The sequence below is a fragment of the Camellia sinensis genome, unplaced genomic scaffold, assembly GCF_055761805.1.
Source record: "Camellia sinensis isolate YWXY unplaced genomic scaffold, ASM5576180v1 Unanchor10, whole genome shotgun sequence".
In the NCBI taxonomy this organism is placed as follows: domain Eukaryota; kingdom Viridiplantae; phylum Streptophyta; class Magnoliopsida; order Ericales; family Theaceae; genus Camellia; species Camellia sinensis.
In genome coordinates, this window is record NW_028128988.1 from 4,469,307 (window position 1) to 4,481,797 (window position 12,491).

The 12,491-nt window shown below is 40.7% G+C and overlaps 1 protein-coding gene across 8 annotated transcripts in view; it reads right to left on the reverse strand.

The window, feature by feature from the left end:
- Positions 1 to 1,080: 1,080 nt before the first annotated feature.
- The window catches only part of LOC114316749 (uncharacterized), a 60,234-nt gene continuing 48,823 nt past the window's right edge, over positions 1,081 to 12,491 (reverse strand). For 7 of the 8 annotated variants that reach the window (XR_014357787.1, XR_014357791.1, XR_014357788.1 and 4 more), the window contains 3 exons: positions 3,036 to 3,101; positions 2,043 to 2,157; positions 1,081 to 1,588 (listed from right to left, as the gene is read on the reverse strand). The gene's annotated coding sequence lies outside the window, so the exon portion shown is untranslated. Of the gene's footprint in view, positions 1,589 to 2,042; positions 2,158 to 3,035; positions 3,102 to 3,710; positions 6,683 to 12,491 lie in introns of those variants that run through there. The other variant, XR_014357793.1, reaches the window with a different exon arrangement.

Genomic DNA, 12,491 nt, shown 5'->3' on the forward strand with positions numbered 1-12,491 from the left:
CATGGAGAGAAAATTAAGGTACTATAAGTAAACATAGACGGATAAACATGAATTGAACATTATTATCCAACCTAAAAAATTAGACTCACTCTTTAAATTTAATGATGTGACACTTAATTAGAATATCTAAAATAGTATTCTCTCTTATATCTTCTCTATTATCAATCAATCATCTTAGTTATACATCATTGAGTCTAAAAAGTGGACTTGTATATCATTTTCCATCGTGGTAACGCATTATAATTGAGAATGAATATTCAAAAATTTCTACAACACAACTCTTTTTTTTTTTTTTATAGTGCACCATATGCAATTTATAATAATTTATGATGTCGATAGTACTACAAAGTGTCTTAACCAAACCACTTTCAATCAAAACTAAAGAAATAAAAATGGGTCATAACTAAATATCCTAATAAATTATAATTAATACCACAATGAATTGTAGTCAACATTAAAATGAGTCATAACCAAACATCACTTGCATCATAACTAATCATAACCAAAATAACAATCACAATTAAAATAAAATTAAAAAAAATAAAAAACAATAATCACTAACTTTTGCAGATAAAAAAAATAACAACAATGATAAATCAAAACAAAGTCCTAACCAATACCTAATAGGTAGTAACAAAGTCAAAACCAATACTCCTTTTTTGAGGTGTGTTTTCATAGAATTTTCCATTAAAGTGAGGAGAAACGTTATAAACTTATAACTTAAGTCTCTCAATTTACTCACAAAGGCATAATAAGAGAATTGGACACCTTATATGATTGAATTTGTAACATATCAAAATTGACACATAATCTATCACACTACTAAAAAAAACACTTTTTGCGACCGCCACAAGCCGTCGCAAATAATAAAAATACAGTTGCAAAAGACTTTTTGCGACGGCCTATGCGACCGCAAATGGGGGACGCAAATGTGGGGGTGGCAAATACTTTTTGCGACGGCAAAACAACAGTCGCAAATTATTTGCGACCACCTAAACTACTTTTTGCGATAGCTATTTTGCCGTCGCAAAAAAAAAAAAATTAAAAATTAAAAAACACTTTTAGCGACCATTGTTTTACTGTCACAAATAATTATTTCTTAAAAACAAAATCATATACGGGTTTGCTACAACAAAAAAAAAAATCAATTACTAGCGCCAAACAATTTTTTGTTAATGAAAAATAGCAAAATTAACAAATTAATTAAATTTATAATAGACATTATCCATTATCCATCCTTAAATACACTGTACTAAAAAATTCAAGTCTTAAAAAAAAAAAAAAATTAAGTAATAAGCCTTTAATAATGCAATTCAGATCACCTTTAGATGATACTTTTTTTGCAATGATTGCCGAGCCATGCTGGTATAGCTTCCACACATCCACCAAGCAAAGAATAGACCCTCATAAATGAGAAATAATGTCTGTGGATCAATGCCATTAAGAACTGATGTCAATGCAGCAAATGTCGTACCACCTTCAACACATATGATATGACCAACACAGGCAGCCCTTTGAGAGATATCAGCGTTCAAGTTTTCAACGTTACGTCCAAATAACACACATGGGCAGAATAGTCCAGTCAAGCCTATAAGATGAACAAATGATTCAAAAATAAACGAGGATCTTAGTAATGCAAAACACAAAATACATTCAGACATCCTTATCCAAAGAAGAAGCAATTATTGTGTGTAAATTTAGATGTATAAATAATGCATTTTATTTTTCATATTAACTGAGTTTTAAGCATCAAATTCTAGAAAAAATTGTTCCGTTAATTTCGTATGCCAGTCCGTGAAACTATTGCTATTATACCATGTAGATCATTTTTATTTGCGTCTATCTTGTATAATTATGCTAAACATGCACAATCCCAGTTAGACATGAGCTCTATTTGACAAAGGATGCTGAAATTAGATTTTTAATTAAAGAAAAATGAGTGAACTTCCCCTCCCCCCCCCTCTATATGTACACGACTTGACAACTTAATGTGAAAACTTGAATGCCACTAGTTGAAAAGTTGAAGTAGATAGAACACTTACAACTGTCGGTATCTTCAGTACACCCAAAAATTCCAGTTGACCAATCTTTGTCAGCCGGGGGTTGATAGGTTGGAGAAAGTGTTTGTCCACATTCTTGGCATCTACGAGCAGTCAACTGTTGCAATCAACAATGAAAAACAAACAAATGAAAAATATTATATTTATATTCCAAGTAATAAAAAAATAATAAAAAACACATTGTAATTTGATAACTAATGGCTCAATAACAAATATATCCACTCTTTGCATGGTAAGTGGAAATGGAAAAGGTCAAAAAGACTAAATTAAGATATCGAGCAAAAAGACTAAATTAAGACAAATATATCTACACTAGAGGTTGGTTTGAGTGCCAGGTGGTGACCTGGTGTACAGGGGTGGAGGGTGTTCAAGTGGTATCCTGATGCTGAGTGTTATTTGCTATCTTGTGCTTTGCTGTCTTGCTCACTTGTGGATGGTTGGCAGGGGTGAATTTGTGTTGTATGTCCTCTATTAGCATAGGAGTTTGTGTACTTGGCTGTGTGTTCTGCTGAATTGGTTTTGTTTTTCTTTTATTTCGACCATTGTTCACTCTCACATTTATTTACAATTTTTAATAATCGTAACAGTGTTGCTCTCCATTATTCAAAATTTTAATGATAATTTAAGTTGCCATAGTACACCATTTAAATAGGGGAAGGATTAAAAAAATATTTACAAAAATATAATCATTACATTAAGCACTAAAAAATTGCAACCCCATCGATTTGCAGAGATGTAACATGCAATCTGCGTATACTGGATGGCAGACAGAGACTGTGTATGAGGTATACAAAACATAGTTACATAGTAATAGCAATAGAGAAGGGCCTAAATCGATTGTCTTGAAAGTTGAAAATTACCAAAGCACATCAAGCATGAAGTCAAAATTTGTACCTCTTTCTCTACACTAGGGAACCTATAGTAAAAAATTATATACTCAGATCACTAAATATTTATAAAAGAACCAGGCCATACCTTGTCAAACCGAAGGTGTAGGACAACAAACTTCCTTGGTCCTTGACAATTGCAGCTATCCCATAACTGGATCATTGACAATGTATGAAGATCACATTTGAAGTATAGAAATGAAGTAAAAAGTTCAAATAACTTTAAAACATCAACTAATACACTCAATACTGAAATTATATCAAGGAACAAACTGAACATAAGCAATAAAGAGTACAAAAATTTCAAAGATATTGTGTAACCCATTAGAAGTTCACAAACAAACATCTCTGCTGAAAAAGATTAGAGGAATCACTATTATGCTTTTTTATGCCTTTATTTTGAAGCACCTCATCTTGAATACTACAGGTTCTTCTAGAACAACAACATAACCCAACAAGTTAAGCCTTAACCCTATGCGTCTGCATCTCTTTTTAATCTTTATGTCATTCCTTCTTGTTATAATTACATATAGTCACAGACTCACAGTTGTATTCATGATTCTAGACAAAAAAAAAAAAAAATAACAGGCACAATGAATTGTCAATAGTTTTTCATTACAACACAAAACACTTGCAAACTAAACATGACAGATTGGACACAAATCCTTTCCACAATTTTATATTTATACCAAATTGATATTAACATTGTCACTCACAATATAAAAAGATACTAGTCAGTAAAGTTTAGTGTTATAAAAATTACCTAATAGACTAAGCAAGAGATATTGGGTGCATGTCCAACTAGGCACATTGGACACAAATCCTGTACTCTTTGAAGTCTTACACGTGTCAAGTGTTCAACACCATTACTTCTTGCATTTAGAAAAGTTGAAAGGAACATAAGAGATAATCAAGCATTATTAAAGGTCAAGCAGGGGACCTTAATTGTGTTCTTCCATACTCTTCCATCCCATCAAAATAAAAACCACAATTTAGAATACTAAGAATAATTACATGTTGTGAAAGACATTACCATTGCTTCTTTGAATAGATATTCCTGCAAGTGAATGCAATATTTGAAATCATCACACTAATGAAACCAGTCCAGTTGAAAGAAAGTTTCGTCAGTGATGCCGTTAATAAGCCTAATATAGAATTTGAGAGGATTATCATCAGCAAAAGAATATGTTGCTTATAGCGACCCCGGTCTTTTCCCATTTGATTATTGTATCCGGACTTAGGTTCCGTAGATTCCGTCATTGTATAATTGTTGTTGTCATTCATTATTTTCTTATTTTGAGTCTTGGGTTGTGTTGAGAAGATTTGGAGCAGGTTGGTTGAGCTTGGGAACCAAGTCTAGTTGCCCAGATTTTGGCTTATCCGCTCGAGCGGAGGTTTGGACGCTCGAGCGTGGAATACACCCATCCAGTATCTCCTGTGTAGTGTTGGCCGCTCGAGCGGGGGGTTTGGACGCTCGAGCGGGAAGTCGTGAGTGACGCTCGAGCGAGGAGTTGGGCGCTCGAGCAGGGACCTGTCTGCAAAAACTTCTGGGAGTGTGCATTCGCCGCTCGAGCGGGAGTTTGGCCGCTCGAGCGGGAGTCTGTGAGTGGCGCTCGAGCGGGGGTTTACACGCTCGAGCGGGGCGACTGGTATAAAAACCCGAGATCCGACTTTCTGGATCATTTTTCATCTTCTTTTTGATTTTAAAACCCTAGAACCGTCTTCTCCCTCTCCCTACACACCTTCTCTCTTAGGTTTGATCTACTTAGAGTGTATTTCTACCCTAAGTCCTTTGTTAAAAAGATAGAGTGAGTCGAGGGCTTCCATTTAATCTGAACGTTTGGTGGTTTGGAGCACTTTGGAATTTGGGTCTTCATCTTCATCTTATCCATTCGTGTTCTTCACTTCAAGGTAGGGATTTCCTACTCCATTCTATAAGTTTTGTTCTAAGTTTTGGTATTTTGATATGTTGGGAGTACTTTGGTAATTTTGGGAAAAACCCTAGTTGTATTAATAGATTAATTTGTATAATTAATTTAAGGAAATTGGGGAAATTGGGGAAATGCATGAAATTGAGGAATTCATTGATTAAATGGTGTAGTTGGATAATTTAAACCACTCGCCTATTGAATTGTTGTTATATTTATTTCCAGTCTAGAAATAACTGTTTTGGGCTATCGGTGGAGGATAGTCGTGATTGTTGTAGACATCGCATGTGGATTAGGAATAACTGAAACTAATCACATTGGTTAAGTCATTAATTTTGACTATTGCATTAATACAGAAAATACGTGTATTGATTGAGCATTGCATTTGCATATATTGTTTTGTGTGGGAGGAGATAGGGGATGTACTCCACGGTTTAGGGGAAGATAGGGGATGGACCTCTAAACCGGATTTTTGTTTGGGAGGAGATAGGGGATGGACTCCATTAGCACCATTTTTATGTGTGCTTATTATATTGAAGTGTTTTTACATGATTATGAATACAGCACTAAAATGTGTATCAAATGGGAAGTATGAAGTGTTTTGATATGAGCATGAGTCTCATTTGTTTGGTTGATATTGGAAGTAATGTGAATATGATATATAATTCACTGTTGTAAGTTTGGCCAGGTTCTGAGCCATGTTGATAATAATGGAAAGTGAAATGTGTCTTAGACATTAGTGTCAAGAGACTGTTTAATGATAAGATTGATTATCTTGGTTAACCATCTATTGAATGCTATAGCTTTATTCAATGCTTATATTTGGTTTAGTATTTTTCTATTGGGCTGTGGCTCACCCTTTATGGGAACATCATTTTCAGGTTCAGGTGATAAGCTACCTCCACGGACTTAGCCTGGAAGGATTTGATGTTTGGGATTTTGAAGACTTGTCTTTAGTTATATGTTTTATTTTGTTATTTTTTTGAGATTTCATGTAAACATTCAAGCCTAGGGCTTAACTTGTAAATGAGTTAGTACTCATCCTTTTTGTGTCCAAGTGTTAGCTTGGAAAGATGTAAGCCCTTAGGGCATTTATTTTGATGTTGCAGGATGTTACATGTGATGTCTTTCAATAAGAATACTCTGATGAATAACTCAAATGATTCGTTTTCTTTTATAAATGCATGTTAATGTTATGGTTATTATGGGTTTATTTTAAGGGCGTGACAACTTGGTATCAGAGCGTACCGGGTTCGAATACTTTGGGTACGTGGGAAGTGATTAGTATCACAATGGGTTCGTCTCGCTTGATAGAGACTTAGATGTACTATTATGTGCTTATATGATAGCATGTTTATGTTATTATGTGGGTATGGAACGTAGTTTCTAGGATGTTAATTGGACCCTTGAGTTTCTAGTAGTCTTCTTGGAAAGGCACTTGATCAATGCTGTTTCCAACCGGAACTATAGTAACGCTTCGGGACTATTATTATCCAGGAATGAAATTCGTAGGTGCTTATGTGATTATGTGCTTACGTGGAATGAATTATTTTGTCCAATGCATTAGGACGCGAGGGTTTAGTTTCGGCACATTTATTAATGTGCTAACGTCTTTGTTTGTTTCCTTTATTAGGATGTCAGGACGAGGACGAGGACGCGGTAGGCGTGGTAGGCCGGGTAGGCAGGAGGTACCGGTGCCAGAGGAGATTCCGGCAGTTCATGAGGGAATTGGCCAGGCCAATGTGGCCGAGCCAGTAGGCCAGCAGGCTATGGGCGCTTTAGCCCGAGAGATAGCAGGGGCATTCAGGGAGTCAGTAGGCATTCTTAGGGCTGAGAATCAAGCCCAGGTTGTTGTTGCGGATGCAGGACCTTCCTTTCTGAAGAGGGAGTTCTTCCGGTCTAATCCAGATGAATTTGTGGGTGATCCTAAAGAGCCGCTTAAGGCAGATGAATGGCTCGAACAGACAACGAAGACGTTTGAGATGCTTGGCATCGAAGACGAGGGGTTGAAGGTGACCTTGGCATCATTCCAGTTGAAGGGGGATGCGGGTCAGTGGTGGAAGTTCACTAAGGGGCGTATAGGAGGTACATGGGAGGCTTTTGTGAATGCTTTCCAGGAGAAGTTCTTATCTCCAGCAGTTAGGGAGAAGCTGAGAGACCAGTTCTGCCAGCTTAAGCAGTCGAGTTCTTCAGTGGCCGAGTTTGAGGCTGCATTTACTAGTTTGTCCAGGTTTGCACCTGAATTGGTGGCGTCTGAGGAACGCTGTTGTATTGAGTTTGAGAGGAAGTTGAGGCGTGGCCTCAAGCTGAGAGTTGGGGGAACTATGATTCGGAATTATGGGCGTTTGGTTGATGCTGCAGCCCACATGGAAATCATGATGCAGGAGGAGGAGGAAGGACAGAAGGGCTCCAAGAGGAGTCAGGATGGTCAGAGTGAAGGTAGGAGACAGAAGGGTTTTAATCCCCAACAATCTCAGAGTAGCTTTTCTAGATCGACTTTTCCTGTGCCGAGTGCAAGTTCGGGGAAAGGCAGTCAAGGAGACATTACCTGCTTCAAGTGTGGCTAGCTGGGCCACAAGTCTCCAGTTTGTCCTCAGAGGGGAGGAGTGCAGAGAGCAGCATCATCTTCGGCTCGATCTCAGAGCCAGAGTCAGGGTAGAGGCCAGCCACTCTCGTGTTATCAGTGTGGTCAGCCAGGGCATATGAAGAGGTATTGCCCGCAGTTGGGTGGCACACCTGGTGCATCTAGTTTGAGGCAGATTCAGGGTCAACAGCCAGCGCAGTCGGGTCAGGCCTCGAGGGCCAATCAGGGGGCTTCATCGTCTCAGTCGGTGCAGCAATCTTATGCTCCTAGGGGTGAGCAGGTTGATCAGAGGTCATCTGGGCGCGTGTATGCTGTTACCGCGCAGGATCTTGTACCGGCTCCATCTGTTGTGAGAGGTACTTTCTTGTTTTGCAACTCGGTTGCTAATGTTTTGATTGATACGGGTGCATCTCATTCCTTTGTGTCTGCTGCATTTGCATCTGTTTTGGAGTTGGAGTTAGCACAGTTAGCATCTCCTATTTGTGTAGTGTCACCTCTTGGGGGTGAATTGATTTTGAAACAAGGTGTTAGGAGTTGTGATATAGAGGTTAATTACCATAGAATCCCGTTTTCCTTTGTAGTTATGCCTATGAGGGGTTTTGATGTTATTTTGGGTATGGACTGGTTATCGTCATACCGGGCAGTTATTGATTGCTACCGCCAGAGGGTCACTTGTTGTACCGTGAGCGGAGAGTATTTTCATTTTCTGGGGGACCGGGTTGGTAATGTGTTGCCACCGGGGTATGTTCCGCGAGGACGGAGTGAGCTTAGTGGTCTACTTGCTAACCTTTCGATTAGTGAGGATGATGAATCTCAGATTGTGTTGCCAAGGGTGGTTTGTGAGTACTCGGACGTCTTTCCCGAGGATCTTATTGGTTTGCCACCGCATCGGGAGATTGAGTTCTCTATTGACCTAGTGCCCGGCACGGCGCCGATTTCTATGGCACCTTATCGTTTTGCCCCAGCTGAGTTAGTTGAGTTGAAGATTCAGCTCCAGGAGTTACTAGACAAGGGTTTTATACGTCCTAGTGTTTCGCCGTGGGGAGCACCGGCCCTCTTTGTTAAAAAGAAAGGTGGTGCTTTGAGACTTTGTATAGATTACCGGAAATTGAATCGGGCTACGGTTAAGAATAAGTACCCTATGCCCCGTATAGATGATCTGTTCGATCAGTTGAAAGGTTCCCGTTGTTTCTCGAAGATAGACTTGAGATCAGGTTATCATCAGTTGAGAGTCAGGGAGGAGGATATTCCAAAGACGGCATTCCGTACGCGGTATGGCCACTATGAGTTTTTGGTGATGCCATTTGGGCTCACCAATGCACCGGCAGTATTTATGGATTTGATGAACCGGATATTCCGGGAATTTCTAGATCGTTTTGTAGTCGTCTTCGTGGACGACATCCTTATCTATTCACCTTCAGAGGAAGAGCACGAGGAACACTTGAGGGTGGTGCTTGATTTACTTAGAGCCCATCAGCTTTATGCTAAGTTTGGGAAGTGTGAGTTCTGGCTAGAGGAGGTGAAGTTCTTAGGCCATGTAGTTTCTAGGGAAGGGGTGTCTGTTGATACATCCAAGACAGAGGCAGTGCAAGATTGGGTACAGCCTAAGAGTGTGTTTGAGATCCGCAGTTTTCTGGGATTAGCTGGGTATTATCGCCGGTTTGTAAGAGATTTCTCCAGATTAGCTTCGCCTTTGACTAGATTGACTCGGAAGGGAGTCAAATTTGTTTGGAGTGAGACTTGTGAAAAGTCGTTCCAGGAGTTGAAAGTTAGACTCACCACTGCTCCAGTCTTGATTATTCCGGAGAGAGGGTTGGGTTATGCAGTCTATTGTGACGCCTCACGAGAGGGTCTTGGTTGTGTGTTGATGCAAGAGGGGAAAGTGGTTGCCTATGGCTCACGTCAGTTAAAAGTTCACGAGAAAAATTACCCTACGCATGATTTAGAGTTAGCAGCTGTGATATTTGCCTTGAAGATTTGGAGACATTATCTTTACGGTGAGAGGTTCGAGGTATTCTCGGATCATAAGAGTCTGAAATATCTGTTCACACAGAAAGACTTGAACTTGAGGCAGAGGAGGTGGATGGAATTTATTGAGGATTATGACTTTGAATTGCATTATCATCCGGGAAAGGCCAATGTGGTGGCCGACGCCCTTAGCAGGAAACCTGTTGGTGACATAGCTAGTATAGCCATCCGAGAGTGGGAGATGTTAGGTGCACTTGGAGAGTTTGATTTGCTTCTGGGCGAATCCGTTGAGGCTGCGGCCTTGTTTTCTGTTGTTGCGCAACCTACACTTGTGACTCGAGTGTTAGAGGCTCAGAGGGGCGACCTTGAGGTAGAATCCCTCCGTGAGAAGATTTCTGGTGGGAAGGTTGAGAAAGGTTTGACGGTATATCCCGACCTGAGTGTGAGATACCGAGACCGTCTGTTTGTGCCGGAGTCTCATCGAGAGGAGGTACTCCGAGAGTTTCATCATTCACGCCTTGCGGTGCATCCGGGAGGTACTAAGATGTATCGGGATTTGGGTCGCCAGTTTTGGTGGCGGGGTATGAAGAGAGATGTGGCAGCTTTCGTGTCTAAGTGCCTTACTTGTCAGCAAGTGAAGGCCGAACATCAGAGGCCAGCGGGTTTGTTGCAACCCTTGCCTATTGCCGAGTGGAAGTGGGAGCATGTTACTATGGACTTCGTTGTAGGTCTTCCGAGGACTCAGCGGGGCAGTGATGCTATTTGGGTGGTTGTAGACCGGTTGACTAAGTCGGCGCACTTCATTCCTATGCGCATTAGAGATTCAATAGATCGTCTTGCCGACTTGTATATTCGGGACATAGTGAGGTTGCACGGGGTTCCAGTGACGATCGTCTCCGATAGGGACCCTCGTTTTACTGCCAGATTATGGCAGAGCTTGCAGAGCGCCTTAGGTACTAAGTTGACCTTTAGCACAGCTTATCATCCTTAGACTGATGGGCAGTCCGAGCGTACTATTCAGATCCTTGAAGACATGCTTCGGGGTTGTGTTCTTGACTTTAGCGGGTCATGGGAGAGGCACTTGCCATTAGTAGAGTTTGCCTACAACAACAGCTTCCAGTCTAGTATCGGTATGACACCGTTTGAGGCCTTATACGGCCGACCGTGTAGGTCTCCTGTTTGTTGGGCCGAGGTGGGTGATGCACCTCTGTTGGGTCCGGAGTTAGTGAGGGAAACGACGGAGAAGGTTGGGCTTATCCGTAAGAGGCTTGTTACAGCCCAGAGTCGTCAGAAATCTTATGCCGACCGTAGGAGGAGACCTTTGGTGTTTGAGGTGAGTGATCATGTCTTTTTGAAGATATCACCAAGACGGGGATTGATGAGGTTTGGGAAGAGCGGGAAGTTATCCCCTCGATTCATTGGTCCTTTTGAGATCCTTGAGAGGATTGGCGAGGCTGCCTATCGTCTAGCTTTGCCGCCGCAGTTGTCCGGAGTACATGACGTGTTTCATGTGAGTATGCTTCGGAAGTATGAGCCGGATCCATCACATGTGTTGGATTGGACCGATTTAGTGGTTGATGAGGATGTTTCGTATGAGGAGAGACCGGTTCGGGTCTTGGATAGGCGGGATCAAGTTTTGCGAGGCAAAACCATCCCTTTGGTCAAAGTTTTGTGGAAACATCACGGAGTGGAGGAAGCCACTTGGGAACGTGAGTTGGAAGTCCGCGAAAAATACTCGGACATGTTTGTCGATTTATAATCTAGTATTTAGATTTTGTAATATTGTTAAACTTAAGAGCTTTACTTGTGTCTTAAGATGTAAAACGTTGAGTATGTTTTGATAAATGGGTGTATCTTGAAACTTGCTTCATTGTAGAAGTTTAGTGTAACATTGCATCTATTGAGTACATCGTTGAATATGTTGTTTATATCATGCGATTGAATATGATATGGGAATTGTTAACATTAAGAGGAATAATCCATAATGATGATACAGGTTGAAATATATGTTGTTTTATATATATTGTGAGATACCCTTTGATAAAGAGATGAAGTGACCAGTATTGGGTCAAGATGTTTATTGTTGTCATACAATATCTTTGAGAATTGAGAAAAAAACTTGTTTTTATTTACAAACTTATGCTTAATTTCGAGGACGAAATTCTTTTAAGGGGGGGAGGTTATAGCGACCCCGGTCTTTTCCCATTTGATTATTGTATCCGGACTTAGGTTCCGTAGATTCCGTCATTGTATAATTGTTGTTGTCATTCATTATTTTCTTATTTTGAGTCTTGGGTTGTGTTGAGAAGATTTGGAGCAGGTTGGTTGAGCTTGGGAACCAAGTCTAGTTGCCCAGATTTTGGCTTATCCGCTCGAGCGGAGGTTTGAACGCTCGAGCGTGGAATACACCCATCCAGTATCTCCTGCGTAGTGTTGGCCGCTCGAGCGGGGGGTTTGGACGCTCGAGCGAGAAGTCGTGAGTGACGCTCGAGCGAGGAGTTGGGCGCTCGAGCAGGGACCTGTCTGCAAAAACTTCTGGGAGTGTGCATTCGCCGCTCGAGCGGGAGTTTGGCCGCTCGAGCGGGAGTCTGTGAGTGGCGCTCGAGCGGGGGTTTACACGCTCGAGCGGGGCGACTGGTATAAAAACCCGAGATCCGACTTTCTGGATCATTTTTCATCTTCTTTTTGATTTTAAAACCCTAGAACCGTCTTCTCCCTCTCCCTACACACCTTCTCTCTTAGGTTTGATCTACTTAGAGTGTATTTCTACCCTAAGTCCTTTGTTAAAAAGATAGAGTGAGTCGAGGGCTTCCATTTAATCTGAACGTTTGGTGGTTTGGAGCACTTTGGAATTTGGGTCTTCATCTTCATCTTATCCATTCGTGTTCTTCACTTCAAGGTAGGGATTTCCTACTCCATTCTATAAGTTTTGTTCTAAGTTTTGGTATTTTGATATGTTGGGAGTACTTTGGTAATTTTGGGAAAAACCCTAGTTGTATTAATAGATTAATTTGTATAATTAATTTAAGGAAATTGGGGAAATTGGGGAAATGCATGAAATTGA